This window comes from Canis aureus, chromosome 12 (genome assembly GCF_053574225.1).
Source record: "Canis aureus isolate CA01 chromosome 12, VMU_Caureus_v.1.0, whole genome shotgun sequence".
Classification (NCBI taxonomy): domain Eukaryota; kingdom Metazoa; phylum Chordata; class Mammalia; order Carnivora; family Canidae; genus Canis; species Canis aureus.
The window spans coordinates 3,735,149-3,754,426 of record NC_135622.1 but is presented as its reverse complement, the minus strand read 5'-3'; the positions used below and the strand labels follow the sequence as shown (position 1 = coordinate 3,754,426).

General features: G+C 41.0%; 1 long non-coding RNA gene across 3 annotated transcripts in view; it reads left to right on the top strand.

The window, feature by feature from the left end:
- Positions 1-5,885: 5,885 nt before the first annotated feature.
- Positions 5,886-19,278, top strand: part of LOC144324818 (uncharacterized) — a 29,526-nt gene continuing 16,133 nt past the window's right edge. For 2 of the 3 annotated variants that reach the window (XR_013390233.1, XR_013390232.1), the window contains exons 1-3: positions 5,886-5,994; positions 12,800-12,884; positions 14,468-14,606. This is a non-coding gene — a long non-coding RNA (uncharacterized LOC144324818). Of the gene's footprint in view, positions 5,995-12,796; positions 12,885-14,467; positions 14,607-19,278 lie in introns of all 3 variants that reach the window. The other variant, XR_013390234.1, reaches the window with a different exon arrangement.

Here is a 19,278-nt window from a genome sequence, read left to right as displayed (position 1 = left end):
TTTATTCCGTCCAGCAACATTAGAAGAAACCACTGCACTCCACAAGTCCTTGAATTTCTTATACTGTTCATATTGGTCTATGGCTTCTTTGTCTTTCATATCTTCCCTTCAGTGGATTCCCTATTCCATTTGGCCATAGGTAAGAATTTAATCAGCAGAGACTTTTCATAGTTCCTGCCTCTCTGGGTCTCTGGGTCACTAGCTTTTTTTTTTTTTTTTTTTTTTTTGGTCACTAGCTTTTGATTCAAGTTTGGATCAGTCTGTCTGACAGTCTGGCCCAGGGCCTCTTGATAACTTCCAGGTGCAAAGAGGTCTTGGGAAGTGAGGACCTGGCTTTCCAGGCTTTATAGAGAGAGGCAGATTGCTGCCAAAAGACTCATAGGACAAGGAATTCCTAAAATGTATGCAGGGGATTCAGATGCTGGGCAGCCTAAAACCCATCCAGGGTCTGTTACACATCCTTATGAGGGTGTTAGGCAGATTTATATATATATATATATATATATATATATATATATATATATATATATATATGCCATCTAACAAAGCACCCACTACATATTATATCTCAATTGATGTTATTTCCTAGCATCTTCCTGGTTAATAAAATTGTCAAATCTGAGCCATGAAGGATGGAACTGCAAATATATAGTTAAACTCAAGCATCAAAATTTGACATAGGATTTAGATAAAAGATTCAATCATCAGGCTAGGAAAAGTCATATTAATTGATTATCCTCTAGTAATTAGAAAGCTTTTTTAAAAAAAAAGATTTTATTTATTTATTCATGAGACACAGAGAAAGAGGCAGAGACATAGGCAGAGGGAGAAGCAGGCTCCATGTAGGGAACTTGACGTGGGACTCGATCCCAGGATCCCAGGATCATGACCTGAGTGAAAGGCAGATGCTCAACCACTGAGCCACCCAGGTGCTCATACTTAGAAAACTTCTATTTTTGGTAACAACATTAGCATTTTAATTGAGAAACAGTGTGACTATTCAACTTTTTTCTAAAAAAGTGTTTTAAAAAAACTGGCTTGTTTTTATCTGGTTCTTGTTACAAGGAGGAGATTAAAAAATTTAAAATTAGAATTCATTCCCATCCATGAAAAGTTGTTTAGACTGGATGTACGTTATCTGTTGTGTTGATTTCTCCTTGGACAGGAACTTGTTCCCACTTGTTGATCCATCTGAGTGTCTGAGTTAGTTCTGCATATTTGTTTTAAACTCAGAAAAGGATTGGCAGAAACAAGAAAATACTGTTTTGACTCCCAAGCCCAATCTGAAATCAGAATGAAATTGGTCATGAATTTTGTAGTCACAAGCTGCATTGAAATGAGTGGCCCCAGAGGCATATTTATTGGCTTTGAGATATTATCTTTATCTGCTGGCTTCCATAAGCAACAAAAGAATGTCATCTCTCAAGATTCACTCTGCATGACTGGTAGTTCCTTTGCATGTGTCTACATCCACTAATTCATTCATCAAACATGTATTTGAGTTCCTAGGACACATTGGATATTTTGTCAGCCTCTGAAAATCCAGTAATGGAAAGACTTGGTCCCTGACTTCAGGAGTTCATGGTCTAATAGAATAGAGAAAACGGCCATATAAACAAGTCAGTGTAGTGTTGTGTGACAAGTATGATGATCAATGTATGGGCAAGGACAAGTAGGGGCTCAAAGGACAAAATGTTTAACTGTAGTTGTGGGGGAAGTGGATTCAAAGAAGAAGAGATACTTGAGCTGGATCTGGAAGGGCAGCACAGGTGCTCCCCAGGAGAAGGGCAGAGGGCATTCCAGATGGGGCATGGCCTGTACATAGGCATGGAGGCATAAAGTAGCCTGGGGCCTTGTAGACCTGCAGGTAGTTTGGAGCATAGATCAGGAGAGGGAGTGTCAGGAGATGGACTGGAGGCTGAAGCCAGAGCCCGGTGGGCCTTTTAGGCCACGCTGAGGAATGTGTGCTTCATCCTAAAGGCTCCAGAGGCCATTGATGGCGCAGGTTTGAACTGAGAGTGCTCATTCTGAAAGCAAACTGTATGATCAGTTGCAAATGGAAGTTGAGGGTGGAGCAGGGTGAATTTGGAGGCAGGGAAACCAAGGAGGACAGAGAATATTGCAAAGGTGCCTGTGAGAGAGGATAGCAATGTCCATCTTTGACTCTGCCTCCATTTGATATGATGAAGGTATTATCTCTGTTTTTTCTTTTTAAGATTTTATTTATTCATGAGAGACACAGAGAGAGAGGCAGAGACACAGGCAGAGGGAGAAGCAGGCTCTCTGTAGGGAGCCTGATGTGGGACTCGATCCCAGGATACCGGAATCACAACCTGAACCAAAGGCAGACGCTCAACTGCTGAGCCACCCAGGTGCCCTGTTCTGTATTGTTAAGGAAATCCCAATGCTTGTCAGATCACCTCAGTTTCCTAAAATGAAATAAAACTTGTGGTGGTGTGGTCAGGCCACCAGCTGACCCCTGAAGACTTGTGTACCCCTTCCCTGGTGTAGAGCAATGTTGGAAAGCATGTGCCCATCTAGGAGCGACATTAGCCAGCACCCCACCCACCGCCCCCGTCCCCACAGCCGGATGGGCCTGTGTGACCAGTTCTCAGCAGGGGAAGGGATGTGTTTACTTCAGGGGTAGAGTGGTTAAGTACCAGGTCTCTGTGTTCCCCCCATGGTTTTTCCCCGTTGCTGACTGGAAGTCCCTGCGTCACCACCTGAAGAAGAGCTGCTAGAGCTGCTGGACTTTATTGTGCTATTTGACTCAGCAGCTAACCTGCCCTGATACAGCCTGTCTGTACTGTTGGCAAACTATAAAAATCGTCACTAGACTTGGTGGGCTTGCTGCTAAATTATTCAGGCTAACTCTACATCAGGTCATGGATTATGAATTATTTTGACAGCGACACCATCCATGGACCTACGCAGTTTGTGTCCTTTTTGTTGAAAGCTGTCTCCATGATTTTTGGAGTTGGAGGTCGGTCTCTGATGCAGACAGGAAGCCGAAGGAAGTCAAACCCTATCACTCATGCTCCCTCCTTGGACTGTGTCCTGTCAGTTTAGCCAAGTTATGCTGCACCTTGTTGTGAGCATTGTTTCGGTACTTCTTCCTTTATGGCTTCCACAAATATTTTTTGACACCTGTCACATGCCAGCCCTTTTCAAAAAGTTTCACTTTGCGCCTGGGACTATGCTGAATTGTTCTGGTGCCATAATGAACAAGAAAGACATCGTTTCTGGTTTCCTACTGATGGTAGGAGAGAATTAAGGAAACTTTTCAAAATGATATGACAAGTGCTATGTTTGGGGGAGAACACAACACCTTGAAAATAGATGGAAGGAATATAAAATCTGAACCTGGAGATTCAGGAAGGCTTCTTAGAGAAAGTGACATTTGAGCAGCTATATCAGGGTTGAATAGGAGTTAGTCAGATGAAGAGTAGGAGATGGAGTGTTCTAAGAGGAGAAAAGATAGTATGTACAAAGGCTCAGATGACAGCCAAGATGTTTGCCCCTTGAGAACAGAGTACAAATTGGGAAATGGCAAAGACTAGTGTTGGAAAAGGAAGCAGGCGCCTGACAATGAAGGGGTAAGGGGACTGTCTTATGTTGGGGTACTCCGAAAGCAGAAACAAAGGCAAGGAGAAGTAGTTTATTTGGAAGTTGGTTCCAGTAAGCACAATGAAAGAATGAGGAAGTAAGCAGAAAAGAGGAAAGTGTTAGCCAGCAGGGTACTGCTCTGGGCAGCTGAAGCTCAGTGCCCCTGGAGATGCCTGAGAGTGTGGTGGGCATGCCTCTGAGTTGTCACATTGGTCCGGAAGGCAGGGCATTTGTCCAGCACTGTCATCCCTCATTGGTTGGAGGTTGCACCTGGGAACGGTCATTCCTTCCACTTCCGGCCTGTCCCTGGCTCCTTGGAGAATGACCTCGGGTGGGTGGGCTGAGAGATAGATCCTCTGGAAGCCATCATGTGTATGGGAATAGTCTGTGGGTGATATTCAGGGTGGACCGTGCAGATGTGCATAGGGCACCGACAGCATCTCCCAGAGTCTAAACTTTGTCCTAAGAACAAATGGGATCTATTGTAGGATTTTCAAGAATGCATTTTAGAAAGCTCATTGTGGCTGAATGGAGAGCGTGGGTTAGATTGGGGCAAAACTGAAATAGACAGATGAGTTCAGAGCTATTTTAATAAAATTTCCTTTCTGCTTTAATAAGCCTGAGTGAATTTTGTTGTTTGAAACCAAGAACCCAGAAAAGGTCAGCTTTGTAATTTGTGTGTGTGTGTAGTGGTGGGGGGGGGAGGCTTGGGGGGTAGGGTAGAGAAGATGATGAACATAGGTGTATTCTTTAGGTTTACATGAAATTGAGTAGCAACTACAGAGATTTCCCATATACCTGACCTCCACACCCCCACATATGCGCAGCCTCCCTGGTTACCAACATTCCCCCACCAGAGGGTACATTTGTTACATGTGATAAACCTGCACTGGTGCATCTTTATCATCTAGACTCCATAGTTTACATTACAGTTCACTCTTTGTGTTGTACATTCTATGGGTTTGGACACACATATAATGACTGTATCCACCATTTTAGTATTTTTTTTTAACGGTATAACTTATTTTTATTTATTTATTTATTTATTTATTTATTTATTTATTTATATGATAGTCACACAGAAAGAGAGAGAGAGGCAGAGACATAGGCAGAGGGAGAAGCAGGCTCCATGCACCGGGAGCCTGACGTGGGATTCGATCCCGGGTCTCCAGGATCGCGCCCTGGGCCAAAGGCAGGCGCTAAACCGCTGCGCCACCCAGGGATCCCCCATTTTAGTATTATACAGAGTAGTTTCACTGTCCTAAAAATCCTCTGTGCACAGCCTATTTCTTCATTCCTCCCTACTTCCTAATTCTTGGTGACCACTAACCTTTTCACTGTCTCCATAGTTTTGCCTTTTCTAGAGTGTCATGTAATTAGAGTCATACATCATGTAGTCTTTCAAGACTGGCTTCTTTCACTTATTAAAATGCATTTGAGTTTTCTCCCTGTCTTTTAATGGCTTGGCAGCTCGTTTCTTTTTAGGGCTGAATAATATTCCATTGTCTGAATATACCAGTTCATCTATTTATTTACACTAAAGGACATCTTGGTTACATCTTAGTTTGGGAAATTATGAATAAAGCTGCTATTAACATCTGTATGCAGGTTTATGTGTGGACATAAGTTTTTTCAACTCCTTTGGGGAAATACCAAGAAGTATGATTGCTGGATTGTATGGTAAGAGTAGGCTTAATTTTGTAAGAAATCCCCAAACTATTTTCCGGAGCAGCTGTACCATTTTTCATTCCCACCAGCAATGAATCAGAGTTCTTGTGCTCCACATCCTATGTTCTGGATTTTTGGCAATTCTAATAGATGTGAGGTTCTATTTCCTTATTGTTTTAATTTGTATCTCCCTGATGACATATGATGTGGAGGATCTTCTCTTTTTTCCTTCCTTATTAAAGATGTATTTATTTATTTGCTTATTTTTAATTTTTTAAAAGATTTTATTTATTTATTCATGAGAGACACACACACACTCAGAGATAGAGACATAAGCAGAGGGAGAAGCAGGCTCCATGCCGGAAACCCGATGTGGGACTCAATCCCAGGACCCTGGGATCACGCCATGAGTTAAAGGCAGACGCTCAACCGCTAAGCCACCCAGGTGTCCCTATTTATTTATTTTAGAGACAGAGAAAGAGAGGAGAGAGAGAGAGAGAGAGTGAGCGCCAGCGTGAGGGTGAGGGAGAGAGGCAGAAGGAGAGATTCCTCAAATAGACTCCGCACCGAATGCAGAGTCTGACGCAGGGCTCCATTCCAGAACCCATGAGATCAGGTCCTGACCCGAAAGCAAGGATTGGCTGCTCAACTGCCTGAGCCATCCAGGCACCCCTGGAATGTCTTTTCACATGTTTATTTGACTTCTTTCTATCTTCTTTGGTGAGATAACTGTTAATGTCTTTAGTCATTTTTTAATGGGTTGTTCATTTTCTTATGATTGAGTTTTAAATGTTCTTTGCATATTTTGGATAAAAGCCCTTTATTAGATATATCTTTTGCAGACATCTTCCCTCAGGGTGTGGCTTATCTTTTCCTTTTCTTTTCTTTTCTTTTTAATTTATTTATTTATGAGAGAAAGAGAGAGAGAGAGGCAGAGACACAGGCAGAGGGAGAAGCAGGCTCCTTGCACCGGGAGCCCGACGTGGGATTCAATCCCAGGTCTCCAGGATCGCGCCCTGGGCCAAAGGCAGACGCCAAACCGCTGCGCCACCCAGGGATCCCTCCTTTTCTTAATAGTGTCTCCTCACCAAGCAGAAAATTTTAATTTTAGTAACGTCTGGCCTATTGGTTTGTTCTTTCATGAATCATGCCTTTGGTATTGTATCTAAAAAGTCACTGCTAAACTTAAGGTCCACCTAGATTTTCTCCTATGTTATCTTCTGGGAGTTTTATAGTTTTGCATTTTACATTTAGGTCTATGATCCACTTTGAGTTGATTTTTATGAAGGGTGGAGGGTGTGGGTCTAGATTCATTTTTCTGCAGACAGATGTAGCATCATTGTTTGTTAAAAAGTCTTTACTTCGCTTTGTTGCCTTTGCTCCATTTTCAAGATCAGTTGATTATATTTACCTGAGTCTATTTCTGGGCTGTCTTTTCTTTTCCATTGATCTATCTGTCTGTCCTCTTGCCAGTGGGAACAGATTTTGATTACTCTAAAATTGGCATTACTTTTGATTACTGTAGCTTTATAGTAAGTCTTGAAGTTGGGTAGTGTCATTCCTCCAACATTGTTCTTCTCCTTCAATATTGTGTTGGTTATTCTGAGTCTCTCTCCAGATAAACTTTCATATCAGTTTGTTGCTATCCACAAAACAATTTGTTGAGATTTTGACTGGGATTGCATGAATCTACATATCAAATGGGGAAGAACTGCCAGCTTGACAATATTCAATCTTCTTGTTCACAAATGTGGAACATCTCTCCATTTATTTAGCTCTTTGATTTCTCACATCAGAGTTTTGTAGTTTTACTCATGTAGATCTTCTATATATTTTGTTAGATTTATACTTAAGTATTTCATTTTGGGGGGATGCTATTTAAATAGTATTATACTTTTAATTTCAAATTTATCTTGTTTATTGCAGGTACATAGGAAAGCCACTGACTTTTGTATGTTAAAGTTGTATCTGGCAACCTTGCTATAATCACTTACTAGTTCTCAGAGGTTTTTTGTCACTTCTTTAGAATTTTCTACATAGATGATCATGTCATCTATGGACACAGTTTTATTTCTTTCTTTCCAATCTGTATATCATTTATTTCCTTAGCTTGTTTTATTGCATTAGCTATTCCAATATGATGTTGGAAAGCAGTGTGAGAGGGGACACCTTCCCTTTTTCCTGATCTCAGTGGAAAGCTTCTAGTCTCTCATCATTAAGTATGATGTTAGCTACAGCTTTTTGGTAGGTGTTCTTTATCAAGTTGAGGAAGTTCCTCTCTATTCCTACCTATTTCACTGAGAGTTTTTATCATGAATGAATGTTGGACTTTGTCAAATACTTTTTCTGCATTTATTGATAAGGATTTTTCTTTATTAGCCTGTTGATTTGATGGATGACATTAATTGATTTTTCAAATGTCGAATCAGCTTTGTATATGTGGGATAAATCTCACTTGGTCATAGTATACAATTCTTTTCATACATTTGGATTTGATTTGCTAATGTACTGTTGAGGATTTTTGCATCTATGTGCATGAGAGATATTGATCTGTAGTTTTTTTTCTTTTTCTTGTAATGCCTTCATCCAGTTTTGGTATTAGGATAATACTGGCCTCATGGAATAGGTTAGGAAGTAGTATTTCTTTTGTTTCTATCTTCTGAAAGAGATTACATAGAACTGGTATAATTTCTCCTTAAATGTTTAGTAGAATTCATCAGTGAACCCATCTGAGCCTAGTGCTTTCTGTTTTGGAAGCTTATTAATTATTGATTCAATTATTAACAGATATAGGCCTACTCAGATTGTCTATCTCTCATCCTATGTGAGTTTTGGCAGATTGTGTCTTTCAAGGAATTGGTCCATTTCATCTAGGTTATCAAATTTGTGGGCGTGGAGTTCCTTGTAGAATTCTTTTATTATCCTTTTGATGTTTAGGCTCTGTAGTGATGTCCCCATTTCATTTTTTATATTAGTAATTTGTATTATTTCTCCTTTTAAATTTATTGGCATTATCAAAGAACCAGCTTTTGGTTTCATTGGCTTTTTTTTTTTTAAATAAATATTGTATTTATTTATTTGACAGAAAGAGAGAGAGCACAAACCAGGGGGAGCAGCAGACAGGCAGAGGGAGAAGCAGGCTCCCTGCTGAGCAAGGAGCCCAATGCCCAATCCCCGGACCCTGAGATCATGACCTGAGCTGAAGCCAGAAACTTAACAGACTGAGCCACCCAGGGGCCCCTCATTGGCTTTTTGATTAATGTACTGTTTTCAGTTTTATTGCTTTCTGCTCTAATTTTATTATTTCCTTTCTTCTGCTTTCCTCAGATTTAATTTTCTTTTCTTTTTGCTAGTTTGCTAGTGAAAGCTTAGATGATTGATTTGATTACTTTTTATTTCTTTCATTTTTATATCTTTATTTGACAATTAGCTGTTAGTTCTCATCCACATTAACTGTAGATTTTTGAAAGTGGTGACAGATATATGGGTAACCAATGTATAGAGCTTGTTTGGTGAATCTTCATCCTTGTTACATTTTCTGGATGACCACACATGGATACGGTATGGAATGTTCTTTATTCCTTTGCCCCAGACAGCTTTGTTGAGCCTGGTGTCAATGTGCACATCTGGAGTTCCTATCTCCTTCATGGGAAATTTCTGAATCTATTTGAGTGCCCAAGGGCATGCTTCTTGAAACTCACTCAATGGGTAATCTTGTAAATGTTGATGGTGTGTTCTCTGATCACTGTCTTGTTGATGTCAGGACATCTTCTTCACATCCGTCTTTGCAGGAGCCATTCTGCCAGGCTCAGTTTGGAAAGCTTAGGTGATTGATTTTAGATCTTTCTTCTTTTTAAATATATGCATTTAATGCCATAAATTTCTTTCTAAGCACTGCTTTCACTATATCCCACAAATTTCAATAAGTTGTTTTTTTATTTTCATTTAGTTGAAAATATTGTAAGATTTTGCTTCAGATCTCTTCTTTGACACATATGTTAGCTAAATGTATGTTGTTTAATCTCCAAGTATTTGGGGGATTTTCCAGCTCTCTGTTTTTGGTTTCTATTTTAATTTCATTGTGGTCCGAGAGTAGACACTGTATGATTTCTATTCTTTTACATTTGTTAAGGTGTTTTTTTATAGCCCAAAATGTGGTCTGCCTTGGTGAATGCTTCCTATGAGCTTGAGAAGAATATGTAATCTGCTATTTTGGAATGAAATGGCCTATAGATATCAATTATATCCAGTTGATTGTTGGTGCTGTTGAGTTCAACTATGTCCTTACTGATTTTCTTCCTGCTACATAATTCAATGCATTATTATTATTATTATTTTGAACAACTTACTGTCAGATCAACTAAGAATAAGAAAAATAAAAGTTTTAATTTTACCTTTACTTATTCCTTTTCAGAAGCTCTTCCTTTCCTTATGTAGATCCACATTTCTGACCTATATAAACTTCCTTCTTTCTAAAGAACTTCTTTTAACACTTCTTGCAAGAAAGATCTACCAGCAATAAATTTCCTCAGTTTTTGTTTGAGAACTCTTTATTTCTCCTACAGTTTTGAAGAGTAATTTCACAGGGTACAGAATTCTAGGGTGGTTTTTCTTTTTCTTTGAACACTTTTTAAATATTTTACTCCATTCTCTTCCTCATTGCAGTTTCTGAAGATAATTAAAAAAAAATTTTTTTTTTTTGGTATTTGTTTATTTGAGAGGGAGTGAGAAAGAGAAAGAGAGCAAAGAGGGAGAAGGAGAAGCAGACTCCCCACCCAGCAGAGATCCCAATGCAGGGCTCAATCCCAGGACCCCAAGATCATGACCTGAGCTGAAGGCAGATGCTTAACTGACTGAGCTGCTCAGGCAACCCCTGAGGAGAATTGAATGTAATTCTTATCCTTGAGCTCAGAGATTCTTTCCTCAGCTGTGTCTAGGCTACTGCTAAGCCCATCAGAGGACTTTTCACTTCTGTTATTATAGTGTTTTTGATTTCTAGCATTTCTCTTGGGTTCTTTCTTAGAATTTCCATCTCTCTGCTTACATTGCCCATCTGTTCTTGTATACTGTCTATTTATCCATTAGAGACCTTAGCATACTAATCATAATTGTTTTAAAATCCCTGTTTGGTAATTCTAATATCCCTGCCATGTCTGAATCTGGTTCTGATGCTGGCTCTGTTTCTTCTTTTGCCTTTTAGTATGTCTCTTAATTTCGTTTTGTAGCTAGGCATGATGTACTGGATAAATGGCACTGTTGTAAATAGGCCTTTAATAATACAGTGGTAAGGTGTGAGGGGAGGAGGACTGCAATTAGTCTCAGTGAGCCTGTGCCTCTAGACTATGAACTTTCTGCAGGCTTTTAAGGCCCCCTCCTGCTTTACATGGGGAAGGATGCCTAGAGTGGGCTGCGGTTGGGTCTTTCCCCTCTCTTTTTGGTAGAGATCTACCTAAAGAGGTCAGTTAGGCTCTGGTTAATAGATTCTCCCAAGAGCAGACCTTGTTAAGAGGAACAGAATGCTTGGAGTATTTCAAATTGTTCCCTTTCTTCTCTGCATGCTGGAAACATTTGGGGATTTTTCTCCAATGTTCGCTGTGAAAATATGGTAGAGCCCAGGAGCTAAAACTTTCAGAACTGTGAGAAGCTCCCAGGGCTGAATCTCTCTGGACTTTTTCTCTCTCAGACTCAACCACACTGAGCCTCCAACACTTGGTCAGTTACGGTTCAGGTTTCCCTACCTTTACACTCATGAGATTTCTTTCTTTTCTTTTCTTTTCTTTTCTTTTCTTTTCTTTTCTTTTCTTTTCTTTCTTTTTTCTTTTTTCTTCCTTCCTTCCTTTCTTTTTCTTTCTTTCTTCCTTTCTTTCTTTCTTTTCTTCTTTCTTTCTTTCTTTTCTTCTTTCTTTCTTTCTTTTCTTCTTCCTTCCTTTCTTTCTTTCTTTTCTTCTTTCTTTCTTTCTTTTCTTCTTTCTTTCTTTCTTTCTTTCTTTTCTTCTTTCTTTCTTTCTTTTCTTCTTTCTTTCTTTCTTTCTTTTCTTCTTTCTTTCTTTCTTTTCTTCTTTCTTTCTTTCTTTTCTTCCTTTCTTCCTTTCTTTCTTTCTTTCTTTCTTTCTTTTCTTCTTTCTTTCTTTCTTTCTTTCTTTCTTTTCTTTCTTTCTTTCTTTCTTTTCTTCTTTCTTTCTTTTCTTTCTTTCTTTCTTTTCTTCCTTTCTTCCTTTCTTTCTTTCTTTCTTTCTTTCTTTCTTTCTTTCTTTCTTTCTTTCTTTCTTTCTTTCTTTCTTTCTTTCTTTCTTTCTTTTCCTCTATTGATTGATGAGAGCTGAAGGCAGATGCTCAACCGCTGAGCCATCTAGGCGTCCCACACTCATGAGGTTTCTGCTCCATTTGTGGTTCTCTGTATCCTCCTGTTGATGTCTCCAGGTGTGAGGGAAGCAGTTTGCCTTGTGACCTGACTTCTCTAGTAAATATAGATATTAACGGGCAGTCTGGGTGGCTCAGCGGTTTAGCGCCTGCCTTTGGCCCAGGGTGTGATCCTGGAGTCCCAGGATCGAGTCCCACGTCCGGCTCCCTACATGGAGTCTGCTTCTCCCTCTGCCTGTGTCTCTGCCTCTCTCTCTGTGTGTCTCTCATGAATAAATGGATGGAATCTTAAAAAAAAATAAAAATAAGAAAGAATGGTTGTTGGGTTTTTAGTTTGTTCAGTTTTTCACTGTTGTTAGGATGGAGACTTGCAAACTTCTTACATGCTGGACCAGAAACCCATGATTGTAGTTTTTATGCTGAATTCAAGAGGCCTGTGGAACATCCAAATAGAGTTGTTACTCTATTAGTGATGCTTAATTGGGAGGGGGTGTGGTAAATGAGATTACCCAGAGATAGAGTTAATGTGGGAAGAGAAGAGGACCTAGGCAATGTCCCTGAGAAAGACCAACATTTAAGGAAGAAAAAGAAATGCTAACAAGGCAGAATAAAAATGAACCTGAGAAGGAGGAGGATAATAAGAAGAATGAGACCTTGTTGAACCAAAGAGAAGAATGTTTTAAAGATTTATTTATTTACTTCGAGAGAGAGGGACAGAGAGAATGTGAGCATGTGTGCAGGTTAGGACAGGAGCAGTCAGAGGAAGAGAGAGAGAATCCCAAGCAGACTCCTCATTGAGTGGAGAACCCTACAGGGACCTCAATCCCAGGACTCTGAGATCATGACTTGACTCAAAACCAAGAGTCAGATGCTTAACTCACTGAGCAACCCCCCCCCCCCAGGTGCCCCTAAAAGAAGAATGTTTTCAAAGAGGGAATAGCCAATGAGAGTAAATGCTGCTGGAAGGTCAGATAATTAAAGATTATCTCTTGGAGGGAGATTTTTGGTGGTTTGGATGAAAGCATTCGAGTGGAGTGGTGTGGGTCTAATATGGATCAGAAAGAACTGAGAAGGAAAGATGAGGAAATGGAGAGAGCAGGTGAGATTAATTTTTTCAAGAAATTTCTGAGATTTGGATTTGAGGGAGTGCTTTTTCTTCTAGCAGGAGAGACTCTGGCATATACAACTGTTGACAGGAATGAGTAGAATGAGCTGGAAGAAGGAGTGATAGAAAGAAGATACAGAGGAGGGTAGGTGGCTGCTGGAGGGAAATCTCTTAGAAGGTAGGAGGAGGCGAGAACCAGAGCACAGGAGGAGGGATCAGCCTTGGAGGGGAAGAGCATGTTTAATTCATTTTGACAGAAGAAAAGCAGGAAAGAATACTGTAGCTTATATATTATGTCCTTGAATCTTTACAAAACTCTGTGGGGCTGAATGCTGTTTTCCCAGTTTTTAAGTGATGGAACAGAGGCCTGGAAAAGTTAGGTCATCTTGCCCAGAGTGGCACAGGAGAACCTAGGTCTTCTGACTCTGAGGTTGCCTTGAACCCCAACTGTGATACTCATTTGCCTGTGATATTTTAAAAGCTTAAGTTCCCCATAGTAGGTGCCCTGAAGGTGACTGAAATCTAGTTGTGTCCTTGTTTTATGACTTAATAAGCAGGATGCAAAGAGCTTTTATTGCCAAGAACATGCAGTGCCATTTGGTAGAGACCTAGCTAAAGAGGCAGTCTGATTAATGTTTGACCAACTCCATACCAAAGGTCTGGCTTTTCTTTCTGAGCAAGACTTTGCTGGAATAAGCAACCTTGCTTCTGCCTCTTTGTATGGCCCAGAAGCACCAATATGCATATCTTGTATAACTTATCTTCTTCATTCTTTCCAAAAGTTGCTACCATGTGGGTACAATGGGGTCTGTGTTATAGATGAGGAAACTGAGGCTCAGAGAGGTTAAGTAGCTTGCCCAAGGCCACCGAGTAGGTGGCAAAGGAAGAATTTGAACCCAAGTCTTTCTGAGTCCAAAGCTCTTGCTCTTTCAACAAAGCATTACTATATGTAATTTCAGGGGGAGGGAGGGACCTTCTGGTTAGAGGATGAATTATAAGTGCCAACCACTTACCAAGTATTGTTCTGGGTGCTGTAGGTGTAATAAGTTAATCCCAGGGCAACCTGTGAGGCAGATTCAATTATTGTCTCCATTTTACATAGGAGAAACTGAGGCACAGAGAGGCACAAACTTACTCAAGGTCACAGAGCCTGTAAGTAGAAAAGCCAGGATTGAAACCCAGAAACTCTGGCTCCTGGTTTTGGGCTATTGCTCCTCAGAAAGGGACTATTGCTCTCTAATGAGGAGAATAGACTGGATTCTCAAAGCTGATTTTCTGACTTCTTCCCTGTTACCCAATTTAGTTGACTAAAGGCATAGACTTTGGAGTCTGACCTGGATATGAATCATAGCTCTATCACTACAGTTGTAAGTCCTTGGACAAATTACTTCCCTCTTTACCCACTCAATTTCTTTGTCTGTAACATAGGCACACTGAGAATATTCAACTTAAAGAGTCTCTGTGAGGATTAAATGAGATAAAGCCTGTTAAGAGCTCAGGAGGAATGGGCAATAGACAATGGGCAATAGATGTTACCTATTCTTATCAATGTATCATGAAGTTGACCATAACCAGCAGGATTTAAGCATAGGTCTGCTTGATTCCAGAGCCCCCACATCCCCTGCAGTACCAGTTACCTCCCAAGCATCCCATCCCAGTGCTCAGCAGGCCCCTCTTGTAGACTTCTGTGATGTTGTCAGTGGACCTGTTGGTGTTTCATTCACTCAGGTGGTTCCTTTGACCCTCCCTCTTCCTGACCCACTGTGATAGCAGTCCGTGCTGAGAAGCTAGAAGCAGAACCAGACTGGGAGTTGGAGTTGGAGGCAAGAGGAGCAGAGAGAAGAGGCCAACGCCTGGTCCATGAAGTGTAAGTGCAGGTCACAAGCCTGAGCCGCAGTGTTGCCGGCAGCATCCAAAGGGAGTGTGCAAAGTCTATGGGCTACTGTCAGGTCCAAGTCAGGGTCTGGTTTAGACAAATCCTCCTATATAATGATTTACTGCAGGTCGTCTTCTTTCAGAAGTCTGCCACCCAGCCCCCAGCCCTAAGGGGCTAGATTTTGATGATTTTGCATAGATTTTGAAGGTGCATCTAATTCTTCTATTTTCCATTATTTTCAAAGATTTTATTTATTTATTCATGAGAGACACAGAGAGAGAGAGGCAGAGACACAGAGGGAGATGCAGGCCCCCTGTAGGGAGCCCAATGTGAGACCCTACATCCCAGGACCCCAGAGTCACAACCTGAGCCGAAAGCAGCTTCTCAACCACTGAGCCACCCAGCTGTCCCTTTCCATCCATTTGTAAACAGTCATTGAGTCCTGTTACATTTTTAGGAAACTGTTTTTGTCCTGGCCCCTCATTTTGAGACCTGAGAATGCCTGCTGGGAGTGCTGTTCGCCAGAAGGCTGCAGTAGTATAGAGGTTCTAGATTTCCCAGGGTGGTCTGAGAAAGTATAGATTAAGGAGAATCTGTGTTAAGAAGAGAAGTCAGGATTGTTACAGGTAAACTGTGGGTGTGCTTAGGTCTTAGAGGTGAAATAGGGCCATTAGAGTGTGATCAGATGCTGGCAGGACGGGCACTGCTATGAGAGCGAGAGCCTAGAAGGTGGGGTAAATGGTGGGAGTCCAAGAGCAAGGGTGTGAGGATGTTGGGCACTTGCCATATGGCACTGTTCACGTGGCATGGGGTGAGCTCCACTGCCTAATGCAACTGGGTCCTCCAGAGTGCAGCTCACTGTAGAGGAAAGTGAACATGTGTGTGGGTGTGTGTCTGTGTGTGCCTGCGTGTATGGGCGTCTTGGGGGAGGGGCTGTCCCAAAAGTACAGCCAAAAGGAATACCCTGGAGGAGAGAATTTTCTTTGAAGTCTTATGTTTTGTGCTGAAGATCTGTTTGTTTTCATCCAAAACTGAGGACAGCACTGAGTGAGTGTTCCCTACTTATGCTGTCACCTGAGTAGGCTCTCTCACTGCTCCTCATCTCAAACCCCTAAAAGCCACAATGTGGGAAACCTGGGCTCAGGGACCTGGAGGTGGGGTACTTTGCTCCACCTTCCCACCTCATGTGCTTGGCTTATTACAATGTGCACTTAAAATCTTAAAAGACCACATTGTGATGTAATTATTCAAACAGTATGTATTTACTAAAGACAGGGTAATTCTTTTTTTTTATAATAAATTTATTTTTTATTGGTGTTCAATTTGCCAACATACAGAATAACACCCAGTGCTCATCCCCTCAAGTGCCCCCCTCAGTGCCCGTCACCCATTCACCCCCACCCTCACCCCTCCCCTTCCACCACCCCTAGTTCGTTTCAAGACAGGGTAATTCTAAAAAAAAAAAAAAAAAAAAAAAAAAAAAGACAGGGTAATTCTTAAAAACATTTAAAAAAAAGCAATGAATTATGAATTATTATTTTTTTATTTTTTAAAAATTATTTTTTAAAGTAATTTTTTTTTTTTTTTTGTACATGGATTCATATCCTATTCTCCTTCCCACTTGGTGCTCGCACAGCCTTCCTTTTTTTTTTTTTTTCTGGGAAGCATCCAGTTTTATCAGTTTCTTATATATTTATGCAATTATGGGCATGTATTCTCCACTATCATTCCCCCCCGAATGGGGATTTAATGGGCATACTTCCAGACAGATGTACACTATTCTGTACGTTATTTTTTGCTCAAACATCATGTCTTATGATTGTTACAAGTCAGCATATTGAGAGCAGTTGTTTTTCATGACCGCCCAGTGAGCAGCACACTCTTAATTGGCAGGCCTCTCTCAAGTGCCTCCCATGTCTGTCATTTGTGTCAGATTAATTGTGCTGAAATGTCACTCCCTTGCTCAAACCTACCTGCTTCCCCCCCTTCTTGCATCTGACCGTATGCCCATCCCAGCCAGGCCAGGCCTCTGCTCATGCTTGCCTTTTCCAAGTTTTCTGTTCTTCTACGTTCTTGCCACCCTGCCCTGCTCAAAGTGGATCTTGCTTTCTATTTATTCTTTTCTATCAAATCCTCTCCCCACGAACCCCCCCCCTCCCCCAGTCTCAGCACTTGACAGTGGCATTTACCACTCAGCACTCAGACTGGTCTTTGCCTCACAGGCTGTCATCATCGCATCGTTGATATGCATAGCTCTTGTTCCACTGGACTGTAAATTCCCCCAGGCCAGTGACCACATTTTTGTTATTCGCTACTTCCCGTGGTGCTTTAAGTCACATTGTTGAAAGGAAATTTCATTACAGGAAGTCACCTGTAAAGTTGGAACAGTAATAGGACCTGATGTGAAAATGTTGGGGTCTGGGAGCAAAAGGTCAAGAAAGAATTCTTAAGGCCTTCAGTGCAAAAAAGGACAGGACCCCTGGGCAGAGAGAGCTGCCCTGGGTAGTGAGGAGTGGGAAGGGGTTAGGGATAGCTAAGTCTCAAAGGAATTTGGAGGGAAGGTTTCCAGGACCTTGAGGGGCTACCTGTTGTTAGGAAGAGGTCATTTACTATTGTCTAGTAAATGCTTAGTCATGAGACCCTTCAGATGTATATGGTGGGCCAGATGTTTGAAGGATGATTGCTAACATATTTTCCTGGGTAGGGGGTAGATAGAGATAAAGGAAGTTTCCAAAGTGATCTTTCTATGTTAAAGGAGACTTCCAGGATCCTGGAGGTCTGGCTAATGTCAAGCTAAGGTTACCTTTTACCTCTAGCAAAGTATCAACATTGAAGCAGTTGAGCTCCTAGAGGAATGTTACTCTGCTTGTCTCAAGTACTCTTCAGTGGGCTATAAGTTATAGGGAAGTTTAATTCTTTTCTTTTTCTTTTGTTCTCCACATCAGTATCTATTGCATAGGTCGTAAAATTTGTAAGAACGCCAAGAAACCTTTTGTGTCTGCTGACTCACCCAGAATGGGGGTGGGACAGAGCAGAATCCTCTCTACAGAGACCAAAGCTGAATCCTCCACCTCCTCCTTCTAGAAAGACAGGCTTGAGGCTAAGTGCAGCTACTGCTCATCAGAGCCTTAATGGATGTACCTAGAAGAGGTTGATGCAAACAGGCTGAACTTTGCAGGAAGAAGCCGCAGTGCAGGGGCTGCTCATCGATTAGCTGCTTAAGTAACAGGACAGGCATTTTGCATTACTCAGCACAAGTTCTGTGATCCAGAGAGCTAATTGAAATGATTTTTCCTCCTTTGGTCAATTTTTTAAAAAAAGATTTTATTTATTTATGAGAGAGAGAGAGGAGAGAGGAGAGAGGAGAGAGAGAGAAAGAGAGAGAGAGAGAGAGAGAAAGGCAGAGCCCTAGGCAGAGGGAGCCCAATGCTGGACTTATCCCTGGACCTGGGATCCTGCCCTGAGCTGAAGGCAGATGCTCAACCGCTGAACCCCCCAGGTGCCCCTAATATATTTGATATGTAATTTACCCAAACAGCACCTTGGGACAGCTGCAAAATAGGAAGAAAGAAACACAGCACTTGAGTTCACATCTTTACATTGATGCTATGGGGCTTTGGGGAAGTTACTGGAGTCTTGGTTTTGCCATCTGTAATGGATGTTATAAAACCTTAAGGTTATTGTGAGAGCTAAATAAGATAATGCTTAAGTATCTCCTACAGGTCTTGCAGACCCTCAATAAATACACGTGTTCTTTTAAAAAATATTAGAATTTTGTTTTTCAGATTCCAAAAGTAGAATCATTATAGAAAATTTAGATGGGGCACCTCTGTGGCTCAGCAGTTGAGCGACTGCCTTTGGCCCAGAGCGTGATCCTGGAGTCCCGGGATCGAGTCCCACATCGGGCTCCCAGTAGGGAGCCTGTTTCTCCCTTGGCCTGTGTCTCTGCCTCTCTCTGTGTGTCTCTCATGAATAAACAAAGTCTTAAAAAAAAAAAAAAAGAAAGAAAATTTAGATGACATAGCAGTGTATAGAAAGGAAATTAAAATAATCTCATAAACTTCTTCCTGTAGACAAGTTTCCCCAGCCAGTAACTCCTATCTTAGAAACTAAAACACAGCTGGATGTATTTCCTTTAGTCTTTTGTGTGTGTGCAGACATACATATTTTTTTTCAGATTTTTAAAATTTAAATTCAATTTGCCAACATATAGTGTAACACCCAGAGCTCATCTCATCAAGTGCCCTTCTTAGACAGACATGCATATTTTAAAAAGAAAGGAATCCCATTATATAATAATTTTGCAACCTGCTTTACTTTACATAGACATGTCCCCATTTTTTTTTAAATTTATTTTTTATTGGTGTTCAATTTACTAACATACAGAATAACCCCCAGTGCCCGTCACCCATTCACTCCCACCCCCCACCCTCCTCCCCTTCTACCACCCCTAGTTCGTTTCCCAGAGTTAGCAGTCTTTACGTTCTGTCTCCCTTTCTCATATTTCCCACACATTTCTTCTCCCTTCCCTTATATTCCCTTTCCATGTCCCCATTTTTAAATATTTTTCAAAGTCGTGGTTCTCTTTCTGTTCTTTTTTTTTTTTTTTAAGATTTTATTTATTTATTCATGAGAGACACACAGAGTCAGGCAGAAACATAGG